Source organism: Macrobrachium rosenbergii, chromosome 28 (genome assembly GCF_040412425.1).
Source record: "Macrobrachium rosenbergii isolate ZJJX-2024 chromosome 28, ASM4041242v1, whole genome shotgun sequence".
NCBI classification, from domain to species: domain Eukaryota; kingdom Metazoa; phylum Arthropoda; class Malacostraca; order Decapoda; family Palaemonidae; genus Macrobrachium; species Macrobrachium rosenbergii.
In genome coordinates this window covers 5053646-5079844 of record NC_089768.1, presented here as the reverse complement: position 1 = coordinate 5079844, position 26199 = coordinate 5053646, and the positions used below count along the sequence as shown (strand labels likewise).

Genomic DNA, 26199 nt, shown 5'->3' with positions numbered 1-26199 from the left:
TCATGTCTTCTTTCGTGCATCTGGTAAATTTTCTCTCAAATGCGTGTGAATCAACAGGCTTCTATTTTTACACCAACCACATTGTCATTGTTCACTTTTAATCTCAATTTTCTCTTTTCAGAGTGTATTTTCACTAGCCCTAATTAGTATTATATCGTCTGCAAACATCAGTCATCCACATTTTTTCATTACATTTCTTATTTCACAAATTTGCACTTGTATAAATCATTTTTTCTGACCTCCGGCATAATTTGACTTTTAAAGATATTCAACTGCTGTGGAGACAGCTCATTATTGTCCCAAACCAACTTTAAGCCAATCCAGTAATTCCCTCTTGTATATATTGTAACACATACTTCACATCAGTCGTGAAAATTTCAATGATATAGTTGCATTGCAAATGATCTGTCTTTATGTGATGAACCTTTACCCTTTTTTAATGTATCCATTATAACAAAGAAACAAAATGTTGCAGGGAATCAACTAAGACTTGTCCATGAAATTGTGAAACCATTTTAATAAGATGTAGTAAAGCGAATTTGGTAGAGGCTATGTTTTCACCACTGGGTCTGTGTTTGTGTAAATGTTAACACAGCAAGTGAATAGATCTTGGTGAAAAATTGCAGACATGCTTCTTAGGAGATCGTTAGCAACGATTATCTTTTGGGAGAAGTAGGTGTGGAGCTCAGGATTTGTTGTCCTGGAAGCCATTTTACTCGCTGATGATGATGATGACTGTTAGGTGTTTAAATATTTCACGGCAGTAATTCTTTAACCGTCAGGTTTGCTCAGTCTGTTTCTTAAAGTTCAAAGGGAGGGTTACGGAATAAGCTACATTTTCTATTTATGTAGTCATGCGAGCCGGAGATTAGTTTTTTTTTTTTTTTGGTCATATTTTGTTCACTTAAAATTTGCGCTCGTAAAAGAAGAACGACTTAGTAGTTAGTAGCCATGCTGGCCTCCTGCTTTCTGCTACTGCTCTTGTTTTCTTTTATGGAAATGCATGTGATTGAGAACGAAGGTACATTGGTTTTTGACTCCTGTACTTTTATTGATTCCTATTCACTGAGTTTTCCAACTTTGAATATGTTAGCTCAAATTGAAGGGTTTTGCTGAAGGTAACTTGAGTTTTCCAGCTTTGATTATGTTAGCTCAAATTGAAGAGTTTTGCTGAAGGTAACTCGAGTTTTCCAGCTTTGAATATGTTAACTCAAATTGAAGGGTTTTGCTGAAGGTAACTTGAGTTTTCCAGCTTTGAATATATTAGCTCAAATTGAAGGGTTTTGCTGAAGGTAACTTGAGTTTTCCAGCTTTGATTATTTTAGCTCAAATTGAAGAGTTTTGCTGAAGGTAACTCGAGTTTTCCAGCTTTGAATATGTTAACTCAAATTGAAGGGTTTTGCTGAAGGTAACTTGAGTTTTCCAGCTTTGAATATGTTAGCTCAAATTGAAGGGTTTTGCTGAAGGTAACTTGAGTTTTCCAGCTTTGAATATATTAGCTCAAATTGAAGGGTTTTGCTGAAGGTGTCTTGATGAAAGGATCAGTAGCACGAATTTCATTAGGAATTTCCGAGATAATGTTTTCTTGACGTGGTTCAGCTAAGGTTTCAGATGTAGGCGTTAAACTTTCGTCTGCATGTAAGCCTCATACTTAGGGGTCAAATTAATAAGATATTAATATTCTTCATTAACAAATCTTACGTCTCTCCGATTCGTCTTCAGAATTCCGATGAATCTCTTCAAGTAAGGCCAAGGCTAACATTATCATGTAAGGTGTATCTAAACAACTTAGGAATTAATATATCTTCATGATTATTTTTATATGACAAGCTGGACAGATATTTGCGTAATCGTTGAAAGATGAACAGATCTTTGCTTAATCGCTGAGTGTTGTTGGGGTCAGTTAATTTGCTGGAAATGTTTATCAAACTCTGGAATATATCTTTGCCTCTCCGTGTCTATAGATTTACGTGTGAGCATTACTGTTATTCACAGTTTTTTCCGTATTATTTTGCGGTGTATACGGGGATTTTCATTTAGCCTTTTTTTTTCCTGCAAATGGAACACACTCCTACGGAAAATCCAATGACGCGTTAAAGTGAGAGGAAGAATGGTTAGTTCACTTTTACTATTAATAATATCAACTTGCAAATTATAGCATGTAAAATCATTTCTGGAAAGTTTCTCATTCCATTATTTCTTTTTATATTATCTGTCATTTGGCAGGGACAAGAGCTGAGTAACTTTTGTAAATGGCCTTTGCTTGATTGACACCGACATTTTAACTCTTGACATCATTTTATTTAAAGCAGGTATTTGGTAATGATTCTGTGTGTGTGTGTGTGTGTTTGGAATTTCATCCTTAGTCATTCTTTATAATTTTTATATTTCCATGCACTTTAATAATAGAACGTTGGTTAATAATATCGATCGGGGGTCAAAAGGAATAGTTTCTAATGCAAATTATAATATGAATATCATGGTTGCTAAAGGAGAGGTATACCATATTCTCTTGCATTATAAGATGACCGATGAAATAAGCTGACATGCGGTGCAGCCATCGCTATAAATCACGAACTAAATATCTCTCATTGCCACGTTGAAGCAATCATCTCCTCCAACTGGCTTGAATAATTAATAAGACATTCTCTTTCTCTCTCTCTCTGTTCTCACAAACTAAAAAAGTAGCATTTTTGGTACATATCAGTGTTGTAATTATGCTCCGCCTTTTGTTTGTACATCAACTGTAGGGCAAACAGAACAACGGGTAAAGGGGAGAACTGAGAGTGAGTGGACATTCCAGGCTGTATCCAAGGAGGAGGGGAAGGGGGAGGGGGGGCGGTGGGGGAGGGGATGTTACACATGCTGAGAGGGAGCCTGGGAACGACAGAGGAGTCGAAAGGTTAAAGACGAGGGAAAGTGAGTCTCCTGTCTGTATGTTATTATCCTTTAGTTTTAAATCTAGCAGCATATATGTGTACCTTGACAAGAATATCTTTCCATCGAGATAATTTCCATTGCAGACAGAAAAAATTAGAAGTTGCGCAAAGTCCATTCAGAGCTTTAATCTCTTTCGACAAGATGATAAAGCATTGGGGCGAAACGGAAATGTTCTCCATCATTTGCACATGGATACGGTATTGGGTGCCTGAAATGAACGACTTTTAACAGCCAAACAGACGCCCAACAGCACTGTGTAGCTGTTTATTGGGTGACCTTCCTACGTCCACGCTTGTGGGGAATTTCTTGCTTAGAGTCAAAAAGTCTCCAGCCTTACAAGCAGAAAGGCTATTGGCCACTGGGGTCAGAACGACCAGTGAGAGTAGGCAATAAAAAGTATATCGGAAAATAAATAACCGATAAGGTTGGCGTTGCTTTCTTCTGTGAAGAATGGACCTGCTCCTATTTTGCTTTCTTTCATAAGCTGTGAATACAAATAGGGCTATTGTTTTTATATGAATGTCCTAATAATAAGGAATATGCAGTAGATCCTATGATAATGTTCCACTCCTGTAAAGCACGCGTATTCACAGTCTCACATTAGTTCTTATATTTTGTTCTTTAAGCAACATACACGATTTTGTTTTTGTGCGCGCGCATCCCCACGATATCCATGGAAACGTTTTATAAAACATTTCCATAATATACATAATTAAGTGTAGCCAAACATAACAGTTTCATATATATATATATATATATATATATATATATATATATATATATATATATATATATATATATATATATATATATATATATATATATATATATATATATATATATATATATATATATATATATATATATATATATATATATTATAATATATATATATTATAATGTGTGCGTGTCTGTTTGTTCGATGGCGACAATATTTTAGCACATTCTACGTAGAAATACAGAGAAAAAATTTGCTGACAGAATTGTGCTTCAAAAATTAAGCAAAAAAATGGTAAGACAACACTGAAGGTTTCTTCCAAATTCAACAGAAATAAGACTTTTAAAAAGTCAGGGTGCTTTAGACAACTGCGAAATGGTATTGTTAGAATTGTTAGTTATAGTGTTTCGTTCCGCGGTTTTTCTTCATGTCTTGATCACATTTGACGTGTAAAAACCCCTGACTGCCCTTCTCATTTGGTCCAAGTGTGACTAACTGTGTACTGCTTTTCTTGGTAACAAGATTATTGCGTTATTGGTGCCTCAGAATTTTGAAGAGTAATAATACGTTTTTGGAAAATAGCAACAAACAAACACTTTGAACAGCCGCCAACCTGGCGTAGAATGAAGGCCCAGGCAAAAAAGTAATTTTGAGGTATTTCTGTTCCCAATTTTAAAGCATGCCATGATTACATGTGTAGATCCAATAAAATACTCTCTCCTTGGTCCTTCATTTGCTCAATTGTCAGATGGGCAAAAATCACAATGCTATTTTTTTTATAGTGAATATGTTATAATGTTTGTTTAAAGCACTTATGGGACACAATAGTTACATTTCTAGTCTTTATTTACGTTTCATTCCTTTTCTATTCGAGTATGACTTCATTAGGACATTGGTAGCCCTCCCCATTGTTTTACTTTCACCCCTGAAATCCGAAGGGAAGTATGTAAGGGAAAATCTCTATGGATCATTGTCGATTGTGCTTTTATATTGTTTAGTTCTTGAATTATGCATGTTGGGAAAGGTTTCTCGATTGTTATGGCTGAACATTACGTTTTGTGATATACGACACATACATACTGTGCAACTATCTTAACCTGATATAAAATATACTTAGTAAGAACATTGTGAATTTCTTAACAACTGGTTACTGGTGATACTTATTTTTTTCCTGAGTGTGAGACTTATGTAATAAAAATAAAACAACACACTTTAAAAGTCTATGTAACTAGATAGTTTTTTCCGTGAAAGATTTCACATGAAAATGTCATCCAGACACACTAACCAGTCTGTCAAGTAATATCCATAAAAACGCAATCCAATTTTAGAATGATAATATCGTTTCTTCAACCTCTCTAGTGTGTATTTATAACAAATAGTGCGAAATACTTTTTCTCAGAAAATCATTCTGGTTGCTGTTAGACAGAATTTATTTTTGTGGTGTTTCAAGAATATTGCAGAAAGACATTAAAGATAAACATGTAAAGTAAGCTAGAAGTAAAAACGTTATTTCAAACGGAGTGAGGAAAATAGTGTTGAGGAACAGTTTTGTGAGAGAGACCTGACAATGAAATCCTCCACAAGTTGATCGATCAGCATAAGAATAGATCTTGAGGTACAACATAATGATAAAGAAGAGAGAGAGCTGAGTACACTTACTTTTTTTTAAAGATAGATGGACAGATAAGGAGAGAGAGGTTGAGATCCTTGCAAAGAGAGACCAATAAATTGAAGGTTATAGCCATAGCTTTGTATTTTATCGCCACCATTATCTCTCTCTCTCTCTCTCTCTCTCTCTCTCTCTCTCTCTCTCTCTCTCTCTCTCTCTCTCTCTATATATATATATATATATATATATATATTATCAGGATTGTGAGACTGAGGTGCAAGCGAGAGCGTAGATCAGGTTACAACTGATTTATTCATCTAAAATTCACACAAATTTCTTCACACAGAGGCAAACATACAATTATACAAGTGTAAAACATATGGCTGTGAAATATATGTACATAGCTGAGTGAATGATGTTCTGATATATAGACTGGTACAATATCAAGAAGGTGACTATAACATCATCAGAAACATTTGCTGAAAACACCATCTCAAGATTTTGCATTTTCTTCTGACCTCGTGTCAACTGCATGGTTCGCGTGTGGTGCTTTCTCCGAGGTTCGCTGTGAGTCATCGGCGGGTAGGCCGCGTGGTTGATCACGTGTGCCTACAGTACTCCGCCCTCAGGAGAAAGCCTACGTCTGTTGGCTGGTGTCCGGCGTGTAGGCTGGTTTCAGTCGGTCGATCGAAACCCACGTTGTTGTTCTGTCAACCATCATCTGGAATATTTTTGGTCATCATTGAAGAACTCTGTGTGGGCCGGAGTATGCTGGGGAGAAGGGGGGGTTTTTGTGCGTCAACCCTGATGAACGCGTACTTTATGCTCATTAAGTCTGCAGGGACGAACACTTTTCTGGCTGTTTGGTATGTCGTTTTTGCAGGTAACAATTTCTCTATTGCTTTTCTTGTTTCAGATGTAGTCGTTGGGCTGTTGTTTTCTGGTCATGTCAACGCTTGGCTGTAGAGGACTTCGCCCAGGGATGCGGTGAATGCTTCGTGTGGCGCCGTTCTTAATTCCAGCAGGACCCATGGTAGTTCTTTCCTCCAACGGCCTCCCTGACATCTGGCAGTTAGAGAGGCTTTTAATGATCTATGTAGCCTCGCAATTATTCCATTTGCTTGTGGGTTGTAGGTGGCGGTATGCACTATCTTAGTTCCCAAACTGTCGGTGAGGGCATTCCACAGGACGGAGGTAAAGTTCGCACCTCTGTCGTTGGTGATGATCTGGGAAATACCGTGCCTACTGACCCAGTCAGTAAGGGCTTTAATGCAGCTTTAAGCCGTCTGTTGTCGGATGGGGATTGCTTCTGGCCATCTTGTATTCCTATCTATTATTGTGAATAGATACTTGTACCCCTCTGATGGGGGTAGAGGTCCCACTCTGTCGACATGAATGTGGGCAAATTGGCAGGATGTCGTCTTGTATTCTTCTATCCCACTCTCTGTGTGCCTCATAATTTTTGAAGTTTGGCATGGGATGCATTGTCTTGCCCAGGCCTTGATGTTTTCTCATGCCCCACCACTCTGCTATCATTCTGGCAGTGAATCGGCCTGATGGGTGGTATAGGTTGTGGGCGAGGCCGAAAGCTCTCTTCCTTAAACACTCTGGCAAGTAAGGGCATGGGTGTCCCATAGTTGTTTCATGGGTGATGGTCGTTGTTCCTTTGTTGATCAACAGGTCACTCCATTTGAGGGTGGGAATTTCTGCTGCAGTTGTTGCAGTCCCTCGTCCTCCTCCTGCGCTTCTGCTCTATTGAGATATGGGATCCCAAGCTGGACAGTGTTGGCACAGTTTCTGGACAGGGCGTCCGCTACGGCGTTTGGTGGACCCTTCAGGTACTTGACCGTGCAGGAGTACCCTGCTATCATTGACAGATGTCGTTGTTGACACGCTGACCACGTGTCTGCTGCTTTTGTACAGGCGTGGACAAGGGGTTTGTGGTCTGTCTGGACCACGAATTCTCGTCCCTCGAGCATGTGGCGGAAGTGTCGGACTGCTTTGTAGACTGCCAGAAGTTCTCTATCGAACGTCGAGTATTTCTGCTCTGCTGTCATTAGCTTTTTGCTGTAGAAAGCTAATGGGCAGTGACCATCATCAGTGTCCTGCTCGAGTACAGTGGGAAATAATTACGAAATTAATACTGGTTTTTTCAAAGCAAAGATACTTGTCATAGTTAAAACTTCAGTCGACGTTTCTATATTTATGAGAAATTAAGAAAAAAAGACTCACTAGCTATATTCAGACAAATTATTATTCAGTAGACTCTCCTGAGCCATTTTCCTTTTCATTGAAAGCCACCCGTTCATTCAGAACAGGAGCTCTAATAACTAATGTTGCATTTCTTTGAGATTTGTCACCGTTGATATTTTCCGCTAGCCAGAAAGCATTGCGTCATGATGCATGGTACATTGCATCAATTATAATGGCATAAGCAGTAGGAGCTACCTGTGTTCCAGAACTAAGGAAGGTCTGACATGCCCATTTTATCTGCTGTATTGCCCCAAAATAACTTCTGTGCCAAATAGGCTCCATGTGCCGGAAGTTTACTACAGACGTGTAAAGTATACTTAGATTCCATGGAAATGCTGACTATTTTTTTTTTTTTTTTTTTTTCAATAAAATACAACAAACCGGGCATAGATTCCATGGAAATGGTGACTAGTTTTTTTTTTTTTTATTTCAAACAGAATACAACAAACCGGGCATCAACTAGCACAGCGGAAAATGTCATACGAACATTCATCGGATTGTTAGAAAATGCCAGAACATATTCCTTTTTGAAGGCGAATCCGCTTAATTGTAATAGAACACCTTTCCGCTTAGATACCACCAAACCACGCCATGTTTTTCAAGAATGCAGTATATATGCCCTCCTGCTGCAGACCATAAGTTGAATCGTATGTTCGACAGAATTCCCTCTTCTCCAGGCTTGATTTCAAAACTGGATGTCATCACATAGCATCCGAACCAAGAAGGAGAGCTAAAACCGTGTTCATCATTAACAACTCACGTGTTTATTTTTTTCATTTCAGAGGGTTTCCTTGATAAGAAATATTCTTGATAATTTTTCGTGTGTAATTATGAGCTCTGTGTTGACGTAATCTGTGCCGATGGCATAGTTATCTTAGTCATATCTTGCAAACTCATATAGAGAAGATGAACGGGGTTTTAGGCGCTAGATTTGAGAACAGTTTTGATTAAAAAGGCAGTTAGTGCCAGACGTGGAATTCTCTATTCACACAATTCCGTATTTAAGAATTTCCTAACCAGACTTCTTGTAAATAAGCTAGTTCCTTCTTGGGATGAATTCTGCATTGTAGACGTAACATTAACTTACCGGAATTAATTGCGTCCATGAAACAACATAAGTAAGTTAGATTTTTTGAAAATGAAGGCGAATAAGACAGAAAATCTGAAGGAGGAATTTATAGACTTGGCGTTAGCATTTCTCATCTTCGGGGGCGAGTTCTTGATTACTTATGAAATTCATGTCGCTTTAGGAGGTTCGTTATCTAGGTATAAAATCTTAAGAGACAGTAGCCTCGAACATCTGATTTCATTTGCCTCAGAAACATTGCAAGGACAGGCGAGAAAAAATGATTTCCATTCTCAAGCACATGCACTAGGTTTGAATTGAAATTACATGAAACACGTCTGCAAAATCAAGAAAACTGGAAGATACCTATAAAGGAAGTATGCGGTATATAAAAACTTCATAACTCTCTAACTCATTCTATGACATTCTATTCGAATTTTATTCGACTGTCAAGTTCTTGATGTACACTTAAAAGACCAAATCGTAGTACAGTTCTGTGAGATTGCCTGAACCCGTAATCGAACACGACATTCCAGGCTTTGTTGCTGCTAACTTAACTGAAATGATTTGAAATAACTATTTACACTAGAAGAGTGACTCCTAAGGTCTGGCCTCATTCAACAGAATGTTTGACCAGTGGGATCCCGGATCGTTCTTATGCTCGTATCCAGAAATCATACGACGGTTCGTTGTATGCGATCGCGATGGTGTTGCCGTATCCAGAAACCATGCGAACATACGCAAGCATTCGCATTTGACAATGTAATGTTGGAACTATAGTGAAGGAGGCGTCGCATGGGTACCCCCTTGCGATGGCAGAATTGAAAGAATGTAAATTTCAACTCTGCTTCAAAATACGTGCGCCAAAGTGATTTATCTACAATGTCTATTGAAAATATGAAACAATTTGTGGTGAAAAGACCTGAATAACAACGCAACAAAGGTCTTGAAAAGAATACTTTTAAGAAGTCTTGGCCTGTCCTTGCCTGCCGACGACGGATGAATTCGAGCTCATCGTAACAAAAACAACGGCAGTCAGCCACCCCTGTTGGAATTCTTTTCCTTCAAAATAGGCTTCGTTGACGTGTTTAGAGTTTCCTTTTCAATACAAAATTACGTATTTAATTGGTATACATCTAGAAATCTTAATATGTTAGTGTTATATTGCCCAAGAAAGTTGAAATCAGTATAGCCACTGAAGCTCCTCACAGGGAGACTACTAGGTGATGCAAGCGTGAAATTCCATGTAGGAGGCTGTTTATAATAAGGAAATTAGAAAGTATATGGTGCGGTGTAAATTACTAGGCTAGGTTGCATGTGATGCGAAAATGAGATTGCCCAAGCCTTTTAAGAAAAGTATGAAGCTAATTGCCTAAGGTAGTGGCTACCTATATGGATTGCCGATGGCTTTCACAGGCAGTGAATTGCCAAATACAAGCCAAATTACTGATGCATGACAGGCTATATATATAAAGTTCTAGTTTAGTTACGGAGAGAAGCATCTCTTGTCGCTCTCTGCGCTGATATATTTATTAAGGAATTTTCAGTATTTCCTTTAGGCTAATAGCCAGATACCTAACCCAACTTAGAATCCTGTTCCTTTCCTAGACCCGGGGCTTCACCCCATGGACCCCCTCCTGACTTAAATATGCATCCATAAGTAAACTAGAATTTTACCAATTGCCATTCCCTAGCCTAGTGAATATAAAAATATGTTATGTGGAGGATGGCACGATTCATTTTTGGAGAGAGCTATGTTGGGTGATGTAATTTTAGTGATAGGCAAAATTGGAGAAATACTGTACAAACAACCCTTACATGGAGGATGTTAATATATATATTTTTTTTCATAAAGCTAATTTGGAGGATGTGGAAATGCATTTTCTTGACACGCTAATTTAGAATTCTTTATTGTTTTTTGGGAGGCCACAGGTAGATCTCATGGGCTTAGGGTTCATTACTCATGACTCCAAAATATTTTCTACCTCAAGACTAGCACAGAGCCTAGAATCGGGCATGCATAGAGGCTTTTTGTTGGGAGACAGTGGTTATCCATGCCATTCTTATATAATGATACCATTTCTTGTTAATACACACAAAGAAAGACGTTATAATGCTGCGCACATCAAAACTCGCAATCTTATAGAACGTGCCATAGGACTACTTTATAAAAAAAAAAGGTTGCCGTTATCAATACCAGTTAGAACAAAGTTGAATAACACCAAGAACATAATAATTGCTTGTGCAGTCCTTCATATTTGTGCCATAACAAACAAAAATACCTTTACAGGATGAAGAAAATCTTGAATTGGATGATGCTGATGAACCTGATGTGGGTATCATTGAAAGGGCTGACAATATCCAAGAAGCTCAACGTAGGGCCCACATTGTTGACAGTTTTTTTTGTAGGTTGAGAGATTATGTATTTGTTTTGTGTTAATTAGGTTTAAAGTATATTTTTCCAAATTTTGTACATCCCAAAAATGCACCTAGGATGATATTGCAGCTGTTTTGCTTACAGTGCAAGGAACCTTCAGTTCTGGTGACTTGCACTTTTAATAACAATAAATCTATAATCTTATCACTTGCATCATTTAAGAACCCTTTAAATATTGAACTGGATAGTGGCAACACATTAAACCAAGAATGCTTTTGTCAGAAAGCTAGCGGCTGTATGTGCATGGTAAATTGTACCCGATACCAAGAAAATGAAAATACACTTCTTATTGACTTAATGAAATATGAAAATATAACTTATATGTTTGCCTTTAAAAAGGAACACTAATGGATTTATTTATTTTTTGGTTCATCCTGAAAAAATATTCAATGGCAAAAGCAATCTAGGTTAAAAGAAGTAATTCATTCTAGATTACTAGAATTGACTGAAAGGATAAAGGATAAATATTTTTACATAAGATTTATTCAGGAACTCTTACCATAGTTGTCAATCTGACACCTTGAGAAAGACATGACTGTTGTACTTGCAAGATAAAAATGGTGATAAAATATTTGAATACAACTGTGCTTCAGGTCAAATCAGAACACCATTATTTAGAACTTCACTTATGATGTCTAATACAAATTATTCAGAAACACTAGTTTAAGAATTATATCATAACAGGCTGCCAACGCAAGAGCCAGTGTCCTGCAGAAGGCGAGGGCAATCTTTAAGTTGATCTTGATTGTATTGTAGAAGAAACACCACTTTCTAATTGTGCTGAGGTTAAAAGCAGTGGCTCCGTTATACCTGAAAATAATAAGTAAATAAATAAATAATTGATCTACTGCACCTTAGATGTAAATCTCTTCTGCACACACACACACACACACACACACACACACATACATATATATATATATATATATATATATATATATATATATATATATATATATATATATATATATATATATATATATATATATATATATATATATATATGTATACATATATATATACATTACATACATATTATTATACAATTATATACATATATATATTGAAAAATTGCTAAAATTACTTGTGTTGCATTAGATACTTCATTAATTACACCATCTTCTAGCACAGTATTGCTTCTAGGCTTAAATATGTGCAAAACAGTGAAAGATGCTAGGCTATAAAATCTTTTGGGCACTAAATAGTAAGCTATTTAAGAGGCCTACCCGTGATTTTAAAAAGCTTTACTGAAATCTGGCAAATCAACATATTCACATGACCTTCCAACTAAGCGTTCACACTTCTGAACTGAGTATACAAGTGCTGGAACCTTTAGGGTCACACAGCATTAAAATGTTATCTTAAACCCAGCCATCAATAATAAAAACATAACCATTTTGCTTTCCTCAAAGGCATTACAAACTTTCCTGACAGGAAGAGTGTAATGGCCATCAAGAAGTTGAAGGTTCACTAGTTTATATATTTCATTCTTGAAAACATCAGAGCACTTACTTATTGTAACATCACGTATGGGCTCTTCTGTTTCATCAACTTGATGAAATGTTTCAATCACATCTTGTCCATGGTTAATTCTTCTGTCATCAGTGATGCAGCTATGACAAACTCTTCAGAAGACTTTCGAAGAAATGGTGGAGGACCATCACCAGTTCTGCATAAATTCTTCTTGATGGCAGCATCTACCTGCTTCACTCTAGTAAATAAAAAAAAATATATTAGAATAAAAATATGTTTCCCCATTGGTTTTCTAATTTATTCTAACGACTGTGACTTTAAAAACGGATTGCAATGAAATTTCAAAATATAACAATAAACCTACTGTCCTGTGTACTTCTCTTCCACCTCCAGAATAATAAGTTAAAACATCTATCTCATGTTTGAATTCATAAGAAATGTCATTTAAGCATTTACACAAATATTAATGAGCACTTAAGAAAATAAGGTGAGCTTTGTGTGGCTGGAAAAGTGAGCTGCACATTATAAAGCATAATAATACCACCTAAGCTAATATAGTCTAGCCTAAGCAGTTCACATACCTGCCACAATGTATCGTAGCCTTGCATACTGTTAGGCATTATGCAGGCTTCAGACATGCTAGCCTACGTGTGAACTCAACTTAAAAAAAAAGGGCTAGCCTATTTCAGGTGTCATCCTACTCCAAATCATTTGACCACCTGCAGACAACAGCCAAGATCTCAAATGTCAGCCTAAACTTTTATTAAAAACAATCATTTAGCCTAGTTTGCAAGCAGGTATCACACGTTAAAACAGTTTTATAATTTGGAAAACCTTGTATACCCATAAGAAAAATAGCCAAAGTTTTACCATCACTTTTTAAAATACGAATAAACTGGCTGTAAGCTAATGAATGCTTATTTTACTTGCACATCTACCCAATAACAATACGATAATACTACTGTGTGCTCCAGCCCTTCTATCCACCATGAAAATAAATTGTAAGACCCTCCACATAGCTATTCTGAACCTAAATTAGAATATTACCCAAATTTCCTAATAAAAGACATTAATAGTTACAAATTCACGTCAAATTATACAAACCTAATGCCTGATACACCAACTGCTTTTGTAATAAGCTGGACATTACTGACCTAACCTCTCCTTGAGCACCCCTGCTTATTTAGCTGGGGGCTATGCCCCCTCAGACCCCCTATGATTTGGTTAGCCTAACCTTACTTAACCTATTCTAATATGTTCCATTCTATTTATTTGAAGATTAATATATTTATATAATATAATAGCTTTAGATGATAAACTGGTGTTCCCTTGGATAAGCTAGGCTAGGCTAGCCTCATGTGATTATTATTAACAATTTAACAGGCAGCACAAGCCTAGGCCTTTCATAGCCTAAATTTCTTTTAACCTAACTGGTAGTTTACACACCATTTTGATCACAGCAGCCTAAAGTTGCCCTGACTACAATTACAAAACAAAAATGCTTTCTTACCTGCGGTTTACATGGTCGAAACAGCGCTTGACTGCATTGATGAACGAGAACGAGGAGGTTGGTCAGGATACATGGCGTTAAACTAGTGTTACATCTTCCCACGACCCCTCACGGTTTTTTCCAAAGTTCTGCTTCCTGTAGATCGGTCGGTGATCACATTCTCATGCTCCTTTATTAAATTAAGAAGCATTAAACGCTGAGAATCAGCTATTGTGGGTGCACGCTCCATATTCCTGATTAGTTGCTTGCGTATTTCCCGACTCTTTGTTTACATTTTCGCGCGGAATCAGGACAGCAAATATCAAGTAAAAAAAATATACTACAGATATGCAGTATCTTTTTCTAATAAATAATAAAGACATAAGGACATATTAATTCAATATCACTGTAATAAAAGAAATTGCCTATGATACTGATAGAGCCTTGTAATCATCGATTCCAGGCATTTCATTCCCAGTAACCGCATATGTTGGTAAACCTGCTTAACCAGCGATGCGATGCGATGGAGTTGAGGCCGTCGTACGATTTCTGGATACCACGATAGTTCTTCGTTTGGGACCATACAACCGCGATCGCATTCGTATTGACAAATGCGATCGCATGGTTTCTGGATACCAGCCTTAGTCACTCGATCTGAGATCCTTACGCAGGTCTATAATGAGGAAACTTGAGGAAGAGACGTTAGTTAGCCGGAACAAGAGCCAGCAGAAGCAGGAGTCAGAGACAACCGGGTCGCAGCTACTTTAGAAGGAAATAATAAAGGTTACCCAAGCTCCAAGCCTCTCTCTCTCTCTCTCTCTCTCTCTCTCTCTCTCCACTGGGAAACCCGACCAGCCTGCTCCGTCCAAGGGAACCTACTGATCCCGGTGCCATTTGTAGATGTGGAAGACCTACACTACGCCGCAGTACCTCGAGACCACCGGAGCCGCAAGAGCCGGAAAAATGAAGTAGGCCTACCCCAAGTGACACAAGTAGGGCAAGGCGGAGTGAAGAGGAATATAAAAGTGAGCCATTGTTGTAGTTTTGGAATATTAAAAGCCTATAAAACGGAAACATGTTTTTGAATTTATGAAAATATGTATGATTATGATTACTGGTGTTTAAAAGGCGTTCCGTAACAGAAACTTGAGTTGAATTAAAAGACAAGTGATTATAATAATAATAACAACTGATGCTTAAACTTATTCTGTAATAACAAGTATTTTATTCATATTCATGAAAGTGGTCGCAATCATCATAACTGATGTTAAAGGAAGCATAGCTTTAATAGAAAGTGTCTTACTCACATTTATAACTGCTATTAGTTCTTCATTGGAGGGATGGGTAGAGCTCTCGGCTAGCACGCTGTTGGCCCAGCGTTCGACTCTCCGACCGGCCAATGAAGAATTAGAAGAATTTATTTTTGGTGAAAGAAATTCATTTCTCGTCATAATGTGGTTCGGATTCCACAATAACCTGTAGGTCCCGTTGCTAGGTAACCAGTAGGTTCTTAGCCACGTCAAATAAATCTAATCCTTCGGGCCAGCCCTCTCTAGGAGAGCTGTTAATCAGCTCAGTGGTCTGGTTAAACTAAGATATACTTAACCTATAACTGCTGTTTAAAGGTATCTCCAGAATGGGAACGTTACCGGAGTTCGTGATTGTGAATATAAGAGAAATGGTGAAGTTTAAAGGTATTTTGTTGTAGCAAGTAGCTAAAGAAATGCTCATTTACATCAATTATTATTTCATGTTACTGAGTCTGATCTTGTCTGAAGGGATTATATATTCACGGGGATTCAGGAATGTGTTGTATCAGTTAAACACTGCGAGATAAGCACCCGTGGTCGTAAAAACAGTTGCGTGTATCACGTTAATAGTATGTAATCCTTTGCCATAGTATTATTGTTTATACTCTGCTTTAGAGATAAATAAGACTAAATTGCATCGTTATTAAAAGATTAATTAGTGTAAATTACGATAATCAATAGTGCGGGAAAGTAACCCTTTCCCATGGTAATAAGGTAGTTAATGTCATAAATTTAAACTCTGTGGTGACAAGTCTGATATTTTTGTTTCCTTGTTAGATTGCAGGAGTGCCTGAGTGAATGCGTTGCATGCCTGAACTAATCTCGATTTTCTGGGCCTTGGTAAAGATAGTAACTAGGAATTTATAGTTTCGATACAGATCGTAAAGAGTTAATTTTTGCTGTCTTAACAGAGTTGCATTTTCATTTTGCATTCATGTCCAATATCTGTCAGGTATTCAGTATCTCAAAGTCTTTTATATAAGGTATTTTCATTTTGTTTTTATGTTTATATCACGGGAGAAGTTCTTAATCATTACTCAGTTTTTTTAGAGTATGTGTTAGCGATCTCCAGTTAATTTCAGTTATTTTTCATGAGTAATTGTGTCAAAATTGCATTTCTTAATGACTTATTTTTCATTTGTGTGATTTTATTGGCGCATTAGTCTGTGATCATTTGAATGTTTGGTTATTTGTTGAATAAACTGTAAAGCGTGGAACATCGGTGCTATTAGTGAAAAGTCCTTTGCATCATCCACAGTGATCTAACCTACTTCGTCAGAGTATAATCTAGTGATAACTGAACATAGTGCCTATGATATTTATCCTCTCACCCAGTTCCGAAGGTATATGAAGCTCCATCTCTGGGGACTTCCATTGGAGATTACTGCAGAGAGAGAGAGAGAGAGAGAGAGAGAGAGAGAGAGAGAGAGAGAGAGAGAGAGAGAGAGAGAGAGAGAGAGATGAATTAAACAGGTGAGTTGTGTTATGAAAATGGTTGTAGAACCAATGAATTCATCATTTCTAGAAATAACTGAATCGTATTGTCACAAGATTCAGGGGGAGGTGCAGCCTTGTGCACTTGCCAATGAACCCAGGTATTGAGATAAGAAAAAATTCGCTCTAGACGTTACTCCAACATAGAGCTTGACTTTGGCAGCTCTAACAATAGACCAAACAGGAACACCAACACAAAATAGTTTGCTCTACATAAACGGCTCTGTTTAACCAGATGTCTTGCCGCTAAGTGGCAGGAATACCATAACGGCCAAGGCCAGTTATGTGGAAATAGATCATTTGATGGATAACTGATGTTACAATTGTACTGGGTAAATTTAAGGAAATACAAAGCGTTTTTTGGCCTTATTAGCCTAAATTCATTCTTTGATTTACAATAGCCATGGTACAGATACACACATAAATATGTTTATATATATATATACATATATATACACACCTGTTTACCTTCATTTAGGGAATAACTTCCAGCCAGATGGAAAACAAAAAGTTTATCTTGTATGATCAGGATTGTTATCTTGTACATAATAAGTCAGCTTTCTGCCTCTGTATGAACAGACATGGGTTCAAATCCTGGTTGAGGTAGAAGCACTCATCATATATTTCCGTTTGGATGAATGTTATTTTCAAGTTTAATTGAATTCGATATTGAAAAGTATTTGCAGTTTTATATTTGAAAGTATATAAAAGTCTTATGAATTAAACACGGCTATATATATATATATATATATATATATATATATATATATATATATATATATATATATATATATATATATATATATATATATATATATATATATATATATATATATATATATATATATATATATATATATAATATATATATATATATATATATATATATATATATATATATATATATATATATATATATATATATACTGTATACATATACACCTGTATTTTACCTACTCTTCGTGGGCTTTTATGATAAATTGTGTGTATGCATGCTAAGATGATCCTGTTTACAGAAATTTACTCAGCAGTATAGGCCTATGTGTAATGTAGGTGCAAAAATCAATCATATTCGACTTCGGCTATGTGACGCAGAGGACCTCTGAAATTCTTTCCTGCTTTTTATCTTCCACAAACCTCCACGCCTTTCCAACCTTCCGTTTCCTAGGTCTCATCCAATTAGGTCTGGGTCTTCAAACTCTTCTGCTGTCCACAGGAGTCTAGCTGACATTATCACGTGCTATTCTGCCATGATTCACATTCATGTCTGTATAGCAATACAGTTCATGCTAGATTAAATGTATGCGTAAAAGAATAATTACTCTTGTTTATACAATGCAATTTCTTGCGCCTTATTCTGCAATGTAAGTTTTTATGTATTTGATATTTTCTATTCCATCAAATGGTCACATCCTGTGCAACGTATCCCAAAGGTTTGTTTCACTGGGAACACAAGAATTAGGTCGTGTCTGCTAGCTTAATGTTTGCATCAGCCTGGGTGGTATATGCGAACGATTTGTTTATGCAAACACTCACCGTTTTCGGAGTGTTTTACCATCATTTGTATTCCCAGTGAGTGGGAATGCTGGAGAAACGTGTTATTCGCCGGTAGACGAATCACTTACATGCAAGGATGCCTGGTACTCCAAGTAAGCTGAAAGTAAATGAGAAAATAGGTACTGCATCGCCAGTAGCTTTATTGACAAAGAACTGGACGGAGTCTTGACGGCGCAATAAATTTCTTCGATGTTTGAATTATTTGCATGGAATCCGAATTGCATGTAGCTACTTAGAATTTATTGCTCTGCAAAAGTGGTGTACTTTGAATTGGTGTTATATTTTATAAAATGTTTTCTCATTTAAAATTGATTTGTTTGCCGTAGAGATTATACGGTGTGAATCTTACTCATGAAAATGTTTTTTTCTTGCGAATAAACAAATAAGAAAGCGGCAGTTATCAGCCCTTCGCATATAGTTTTGGACAACAGTAACTGCAGTACCTAGCCTCACTTAGCTTCGATAAGAAGGAGGTTCTTGGACTATTTTTATTGATGCCAAGATCATTAAGAACGCATTATAATTCTAATGTGACGCATTGTTTGCGTCCAGATAGATTGCACCCAGTAGACTCCCCATTGCAGTTTATATTTCCCAGAAATATATCATTTGAAGACTGTACTGTTACTCCTTCAGATAAATGACCACTCAGCATGAATATTTTGGGATGAATTCCTGAAATATAATTACCTTTGAATTTCATTACACCGTGTTCCTTCGTTTATTTCCGTGTAACATTGTTAATTCGTTATGGTAAGGAAGTCATTACTGCTGCCACTGCTAATTCTGTTGCTTCTGCGACTTTCCATAAAAGTATAAGAAAGACAAAATAAGTCATGGAAAAACATAAACCATTAAGTGTACGCGGCGAATTATGAACTCAATCCTTACTAATTGCCTTACAAAGCAAGTATTCCTCTGTTTTGACAATGGTTCGAAATATAGCATACAAATGGCATAATGGTATTTTCTGTTATTTACAATAATTTGCCAAATTTCTTCTTGTAAAAACGGATCAGCCGGAAATATGGCCCTTTGTTGTATCTTGTTCAGTTATTGACTCTCATTTAACGCTTACACATCCATCTACAAGGGGTGTTCTACTTCACATGACGTCACTCATTCCTAACCCTTGAGTGCTCTTACGAGGAGATAATGAGGCAGTCACAGTTGTTAGCAGCATTGTGCCAATGTGTTTGTTTGCTGTCAAAGCTGGACTTACATCTAGTGGCAGGTCTCTCTCTCTCTCTCTCTCTCTCTCTCTCTCTCTCTCTCTCTCTCTCATGAGAGCGCACCTAGTCTCACAAAGATATGTACTTTCCTTGTGCTTGAGAGGCCATCATTGAGCTGAACAGAAAATTTTTCCTGAAGAATGTGCATTCCTAATCCACTAGTGTGAATTGTATGCCAAGCCTATTAATCTCTGTGCTTTTGTGACGATAAGGATAGTGTGGTGATTTATTCAGCTGCATAAGTTCGATACACAGGAAATGGGGATACGAGATACTTTTATTTTATCCACATTCATAACAAATTGCAATTATCACATCAAGCAAGTTTTAACTGCATAGACTGTCTGTTTGGTATGGGAGTTTTGTAATCTCTTGTTGCAGTACGTAACCGTAGTTTTTTGTTTTTCTCGTAGACGTTCTATTTCACACATCCAAGGTATGCAGCATGTATTGCAGTATCATAAATATTTCGCTTCTGGAGTGTAGTTCCTAAAAGAAGTTGCTGCTAGACTTAACAAAGATCTGGTGCCTATCGGAAATTATTGTTTTCAGTGGGGTATGATGCATAACTATAACTAAGAATTGATTAGGCAGTCTCTTACAATACTGTGCCTTGTGAAATGGTTGACGTCACTGGACTCAACGCTTTCTTCCTCGCACAGGACGAAGGAAATATATCATATAATGCTGAAAAGATGGTGTAAATATTTCATGGGTGTAATCTTGTGGACTAACAAAATTGAAATATTGGTGTCCTTTTGGTCTCCTGTCTAGATGCCAGCAGCTTTCTGAATAATATGTACCTCTTGAAATGGTGGTTTCCATTTCCCAGCGATGGTGATTAGGAATTAGATCTCTGTTGGAAGATATTCAGTAAGGACATCTTCCATAAACTCTGTCTTAGCAGGAGTTGCTATTAGAACTTTTAGTACCTACCTCCAAGAGTTGTAGGCTACCTACTGATCGTTTTGTTAAGCATCCACATTCTGTTGAGATACCCCGTTTTCGGACAAGGCAGTGCCGGAATCCTTTCGTTCCTCAAACTCCAAAACTGGTTTAGTCTTTCTGACAGTTATGGTGATGCCGATACTCCTAAATATACGGGAGACTGTAAGCCATGTCCACACTAACGGGCACTGCCCGACGGCCAAACACTGTTCCCATAACCCGTTCCACTATACTGACCGACCGAGTGTGGAGCCAGAACTATGCTATTGTCTGGTAACACTGCTTCAGAAGCGAGAGAAAATATAAACAGCTGGAAGTGCCCGACGGGCATGCCCGCTGGTGTGGACAGGCCATAAGACTGCATTGGTGAATTATGCGTCATGGACTTTCTTTCATGACGCCTTGATGTTTTAGAAGGAAATATATATACAGTGTATATATATATATATATATATATTATTTTTTACTCTTTTTATTTCTAATTTTATTCTCTTTCGTTTTTCTTTATCACCTAGGAGGCCTTTCATTAAGTGGATATTTGACTTTCTAGTTATTGCCCTTGAGGACTTGTTCCATACGAATTTTGCTCCTTTCGAAAGCAACAGGAATGCTGTATTAATAAAAAAAATCATTACTGAATGTGATTTCTATCCTGTGACAGTTGTTCTGAAATATTGGTATTTCTTCAACTACTGGGGACATATTTTTGTTTGGCAGTGGCTTAAAAGTGGAAATTCGGGAAAAACTTAGCGCAGCACACCTTGACATCTTGTTATGGAGCGGAAGTAATGATAATTATAAGAGATAAGCCTCATATCCACCTATAGGCATCGAAGTGCATATAATATCAATTGCAGAAAAGCAGGAATCTATATGATGAGATGGGAGAGGTTATTTTGATTAGTTCCCAGTGATAAATGACAACCTTTCAATTTTCAAGAAGAACTTATTCTTTCTTGAGATTCATAATTGCTAGATAGGAGTAAAGAACATGAAAAGTATGAAGATTTTAGTTATCCTACTAAATATTTTAGCTTTTAGTCGTTTACCCTGACATCTTCGCAGCTTCAGCGATTTTCCTTTTACTCAAATTCAGCATTCACACTTCGCTTCCCTGAGAGAGAGTTGGATGAAAAATTATTTGATTCTTTACTACCTTGACTTCCGTAGACATTCCAGTTTTAATTTCATTGTTTTTTACATTTGCCCTGTTATCATGCTTGCTTTACCTATTCTGTAACTCAACCTGTTCTTTCATCCTACAGTTATTTTGTACATTTACTCCCAAAACATATAACGATCAGCTGTTTACATTCTCCCGATTGCTATGTTAATACTGCTCCATCTTCCTGGTTCGAATTATCCTCATAGTATTTCTCTTGCCCATTATTTCATATTATTTCATATTATTTCTCTTGGCATCTTTCTCTCTTGAAAGCGCGTTAAAATGCTTTGACTAGTTTTTGCAGTTTCTCTTCACTACCTAATCACAGTTGCGTCATATAGAAGATCAGCCATTCGTACGTTATTCTCAGTCAGTTTTCTTATTCTATAACTTTTTACCTAAATAAACCGTCCTTTCTTTGACTTCTCATATCACTATCCATAGTAATTTTAAACAGCCACAAAGGTAAAACATTCGCTTCTGCATCCCATTTTAACCAACAAACCACTCTCCCACATGTAACTTTTAACACTTGTTTGACTTCATCAAAAAACATTTTTATCGCTCTCGACAACATATTGCTTACAGCTTATACTTTATTCACACTCAACATTGACTCTATCAGTCTTATCATAAGCTATTTCTAGGTTCGAGTGTACCACGTACAACTTTTGCGGTATAATTTCCAATGTGTCACTCTACTGTTTCATAACAAACACTTGATCCTTATACCACAACCTTTGTTTAAACCTACACTGTTCTTCCTCTATCAGTCCTTCTGTCTTCTGTCGTACCTTTTAATTAACAATATCTTAAGCTTTTACTAGGTACAGGTATGATAAACACTTGATCTATAATGCATTTCCTTGCAATATTTCCCTCATTCAAACTTACCTTACTGTACATACCTGGCCATCCACTTAATCACATTTTCCCCACCATGCCACAGCATCTCATTTCCAACTCCATGAACTCCTGATAAGCCATTTTCACCACCATGCCACAGCATCTCACTTCCTAGCCCATGAATCCTGGTATGTCATTTTCACCATCATGCCACAGCATCTCACTTCTTAGCTCATGACTCCTGGTATGTCATTTTCACCATCATGCCACAGCATCTCACTTCCTAGCCCATGACTCCTGGTATGTAATGTTCACTATCATGCCACAGCATCTCACTTCCTAGCCCATGACTCCTGGTATGTCATGTTCACCATCATGCCACAGCATCTCACTTCCTAGCCCATGACTCCTGGTATGTCATGCTCACGATCATGCCACAGCATCTCACTTCCTACCTCATAACTCCTGGTATGTCATTTTCATCATCATGCCGCAGCATCTCACTTCCAAGCCCATGACTCCTGGTATTCTTCCTTTCTTCACTTGCCCTCTTTACACCCTCAACAGTCACACGGACAAATATTCTTAGATTCTTTCGCCCTTATATTATTCAGTGCTGCCTCTCTTCTATCTTTCAAATGCATGTCCAGTAAGTGCTCATTCCATGTAACCACGACTGCATTCTATTCTGAAAGCATCTCTCTCATTGTATCTGTTATTGTGAGATCCATTTGGTTATTAACGTAACTTACAGTATTTATTCCCTTGAAGAATAACTTCTTGTTCTACTTAGTACTTGATCACCTACTCTTTTCCTTTTTCCCTCAACTTTTTACTCTTGACCACCATATCCATCCTCTTATATTTCAGTGCACGAGCTTCACTTTGGATCTATAATTGTACATCATCTATAATCCCTCGAAATTCTTTTAGTCTGACAATAGATCCGAAAGTATTCGGTGTTGTGAATAAATCAGTTCTTACTAGCTAGCTATAAACAGCTTTCCACTTTCGGTAGCATAAGAAAAGAGGTATATATTGGATAATGCCTTATTGAATTGCACGACTGCATTCAGTCAACGCTACCAGTACCTACCGCTTCAAAGTTCCACAGTTTATATTTTGTTGAAGAGGGAATACGTATAAAACTCATATATGGTTATTGTAGATGATGATTTACCTCTAACTAAAATAAGATAAGGAACAATCAGATGAAAGGCACCCAGATTTTAATAGGTAATCAATAGTCTATCAGATGTGTATTTTTAAAGGAACCAGGATGGCATGAAATCCTTTGGTATAAATTATGTTTTTGCCGTGCTTTCAAAGGTATGTTTAGAATAGGCTGCCATGTCATTATATCCCCATACATTAAAATTATTACTTTTTATATTGGTGTCTATTTCATCTTTCTTTAATGTCTATATCAGACCAATGGTTCCCCGAAATGCACTGCTTAAGGTAAATTAAACCAAGATAACATAAGAAAACTATGTCAAAATATCTTTGGATATTTCCTGGCCATTGTGAACGACGTCAGGGCAATTGAAATGAAAGTTATGCAGTATCTATTTCTCATTTTTGAAAGATGTTGCATTCACTACAGTCAAGAGGCGGAGCAGATCGTTGCGAAATAAAGAGTTCAAGCTGCCATCTTTTATTGTGACCATGATTTTATTGCGCAATAACGATCTCCAAAACGATAGTCTCATATTTACCCATTAAAAATATCAATATAATGCTTTAAAAAAAACTCTTCCGGCATAAATTTGTTATTTTGATTTTGTGGAATTTGTGACACTTGATTGCATTTAATTTCCGCTTGTTATTTTTTTCACCGTTAAATATTGCACCATTCTTTGAAATTATGTTCCATATTGGATACACTACGGAAAAGGACCCCGAGAACGGATGAACGGATTAGTAGATGGTAAATTTTGTTGGAAATCTATGAAGACGGGATGATTCTCGGCCACACCTTGAAATTAGTAAGTAAATTGAATGTCCGTCTCCTCCGCTAAAGTATGAGGCAGATTTTCTAAAACAGATGAACCGAGGGAATTATTATAAAAAAAAAATTGTTGTTTGACACCTCCTTCACGCGGGTAGATCTTGATGTGTATTGAAGGAAAGACTTTCTGTATAGAACATGTATTGATATCACGGTTTTTTTTTTATTTCCTTGGAAGCTTATTAAATATAAGTTTTCTGAAAATCGATTCCTAGAAGCATTTAAGTCCTGTAAAATGTTAATCAGTACATCTCTTGCTTTCAAGGCCCCTGATGTGGGATAGAATTTGAAATTACAGTTGACAGTAAGAACATCTGCCACTGTGACAATCATTTTGGCCATTATAATACATCGGGATTATGTTTTGTCAAACCTCTTACTTAGTCTGTCTGAAGCAAAGGACTTAGCGGGACTTGGAAGAGGCATGCTGTTTATGAAGTCTTTTACTTTTTTTTATAGAATTCTGGGAAAACACGTGATCCCATTTCAGTCTAATTATGATCACCTAACTCGATTTACGTTCTCTTCTGTCGTCTCCACATTGCAATCAATTTCCATCTGAATATATTTTTCCATGTGAATCAGTATGTCATACTTTTGCCCCAATCTTGTCTCGTCTACAGATTTAGATCTACAGGCCACTTGACATTGTACGTTATAGATGTAAACTCGTAATAAATAAGGGTGTGTCCTGTCTAACTGGTTACATCCATTAGTATATATATCAGTCATGTTTGCAAGTAAATTGCAGTTTGTTTATGTGTTATGTAAATTTTTAAAAGTAGTTGCTGTTCAGCACCAGGAAAGGGAAAAGCTGTCATCAAGATATATTTGATTACATCTCAGACAAAAAAAAAAAAAAGAAACCACTTTTTTTTACTACAAATATTTTCTCTTCTTTCTTTCTCATTATAATTTTTGAATTATAAATCACAAAATCATCACAAAGAGAGCCGTATGTTAAAAATATGCTTAGTGAAAAGGATTGCTGCTTTGGCGTCATCTAGGGAAAGTTTTAAAGAAAGCTTGCAGGAAAAATATGGTCACGTAAAATATCGATAATGTCAATAAGAAAGACCGTTGAAACCTGGTCGGTAGTGCCAGTAGGAAAGAGTTCTGTTGACCAGCACGTTAAAATGATATAGCTTAATGGCTCGAGACCTTATGCTGAAAGCTTGCAAGCATAAATCTACAGCTTACAAGAAGTATGAACGTTGCTATTTTTCAGACTTGTCTGGTAAATGAATTACTTAAAATGTGTTTAGTTTCAAAGAACGTTAATTTAAATCATATATAGACACAACTGATGGTACAGGTAGAATTAAAGCATTGTGTTATTGAGACTGATATTCAGTAGGACAATCCCTTGTGCTAATATATGGAATCTCATTCTTCTGAAGTACCATAATGTCACAATAATTTGTTGTAAGCCCCTTTCACACTTTTCGTCCCGGTACTATTATGTAAGAAAATCAAGCCCCCGTTGCACATGCACAAGAAATAAACTAGTACCCCACATCGAGATCGAGTCGTGGATTTCTCAGGTGGAAGGTGAGAATGACCTGTGGTTCATTTGATAGCGCCCTCTCACTTCAGAGATCCGGGGTTTCATCCGGATGTAAATGTATCTAAAATCGACAGGTGTATGTAT

At 36.9% G+C, this 26199-nt stretch overlaps 1 long non-coding RNA gene across 1 annotated transcript; it reads right to left on the bottom strand.

Annotated features, from left to right (window-relative positions):
• Positions 1-11513: 11513 nt before the first annotated feature.
• LOC136853885 (uncharacterized) lies at positions 11514-14633 on the bottom strand. The gene is made up of 3 exons (XR_010857553.1): positions 14007-14633; positions 12536-12734; positions 11514-11833 (listed from the first exon to the last, which is right to left on the bottom strand). It is a non-coding gene; the product is annotated as an uncharacterized lncRNA (long non-coding RNA).
• Positions 14634-26199: the final 11566 nt, after the last annotated feature.